Raw genomic sequence first — 2,037 nt, forward strand, 5'->3', positions numbered from 1 at the left:
TGGCTCACGGCGCAGGTCTGGGAAGCCTGCTCTGGCCATCTCACTTCATTTGACCCAAAGGCCCTTCGGGAGTTCCTCAGTGCCGGGGACTTTCCAGCCAGATTCTCTCGAAATGCTCCCTGTGTTAGTATTTCCACACAGAGAGGCCTTGAGGTCTCTGGACTTTCAGCATCCAGGCTGCAAACTCACCTGGAGCTTGGAAGCAAACATGGACTCGCTTCGTCTTTGAGGGGATCAGAGAAGTCTTATTCTCCCCAACGGTAAGTAATGTGTTTGGGGCTGCCCTTCTCTGCCTTCTTCCACGGTATCGATCAGACGGACACTTGTGGGGCCCCAGAGAACTGGGTTTTGAATTCTGATTCAGCTCAGGGGCCTGATGGAGCTCCCTCCCGATGACCTATCTCACGGTCGGGTCCCTCACACTGACCCGCAGCTGTCATTCCTCGTAGCTTCTGGAGCCCGAGTCGGGCCACTCGGAAGGCTGCCCTCTTCCCACCGAACTTCTCTGAAGTTTGCTCCAATGGCCAGTAATCCTCTTCGAAGAGCAGATTTTGATTCTAACAAGGCACTTGCTGTTCTACGTCCGGTCCTTGGCCCTGGCAGCTCCAGCCCCGGCCCTCCTCTTCCCCTGACCCAAACGGGCCGGAGATCCGGCCTTGCTCTCTCTGGCTTTATCAAACAGCTCCCTTTAAATCGTGTTCAAAAGGCTGCTTGATTTTTCAACTCTCTCGATATAGATGGAAGTGTCTGTAGTGGAGAGTTAAAGTATTCCAATGGAAAATGAAAAAAAGAAATCTCTATTTCCGATCAATACTGCTGCCTGCCAACTGGAGTCATCACTGTAGAAAAGCGAAAGGGCGCTGGAACTCCTGCGGCTGGCCTCAGGCTCGCGCCCGGGTGAGGGAGGGATTCGAGCTTCTTAGTGCAGCTAAAGAGTCGCCACGATTACGAAGAAAACGGAATATCTTTATTTGGAATTACATTCTTGGAAGATCCCTCGGCGTAGCTCTCTGTGAGATAGACGAGTCCTGTCCTTCCCTCCCCAAAGGAAATCCGTCTGTCATTCGTGTCTGGCCGGCATTCACCCCTTGAAAGAATCGCTCCCCGCCCCGAAAAGACAAACCCCCAAACCACCCCCCTAAACCCAACAGCCCAACCTGGCAGCCAACCAAGCAAACGCTGGGAGGGTGGAGGGGATTCGCGTTCCCTCACACTTCAGGGATCTGGGACCCCCTCATGGGCCCCCAGGCCGACCCCGACCTCTGAGCGCTTTGGCTGAGCTTCTTCAGGAGCCGCCGGGCCCAGCAGAGGCCGGTGCCGGGGCCAGCAGAGGCCGGTGCCGGGGCCAGCAGAGGCCGGTGCCGGGGGCCAGCCTTCTGGGGCTGAGATGCTCGACTAGACTGGAGAGTGAGAGGGAATCACTGGGGTCAGTCATCGTGCACACAGATGGACAGACAGATAGAACGAGACAGCGAGAGATCAAGGAGGGCTCGGGGCCCAGCGGCACCGGACCGAAAGCCCTCCCCAGGGTGCCCGCAGCCGGGTGGGCCAAGGATGAGGCTACTGAAAGGGCCGGACAGTGTGTAACCAGGCCGGGAACAGCGGCCCCGTGAAGGAATGTGCTGGAGGCTGGAGGAGAGCAGGGAAGGCGGAGGACCAGGGGTACCCTTTGGGGCACAGGTGTGCCCGCCAGAGCCCACATCTTCCGGCTCTCTGCTCCGGGGCTGGCCTGGGTTGGGGGGATGAGCCCCGCTACCACCCCCACCTAGGAGTCTTCTAGGGGAGACGATGGGCACACACGGGAAGGAAGAGGACACTCACCAACTCCCAGGACTATCCCTTTTTCCATTTAAAAAAAAACAGGTAACATTGCAATAAAATACATTCTCCTTCTTTCCTGATCACGCGAAGACAGAGAGCAGTGAATCAAGTGAAAGGCTTGAAAATCACCCCAGTTGAGAAGCATCTCCAAGGCTACTGCCATGCTCGGGGCTCCCCTCCTGCCCTCAGGCCTCCTCTTCATCCTGGGGGGGGGGG

Source organism: Gracilinanus agilis, chromosome 2 (assembly GCF_016433145.1).
Source record: "Gracilinanus agilis isolate LMUSP501 chromosome 2, AgileGrace, whole genome shotgun sequence".
In the NCBI taxonomy this organism is placed as follows: Eukaryota; Metazoa; Chordata; class Mammalia; order Didelphimorphia; family Didelphidae; genus Gracilinanus; species Gracilinanus agilis.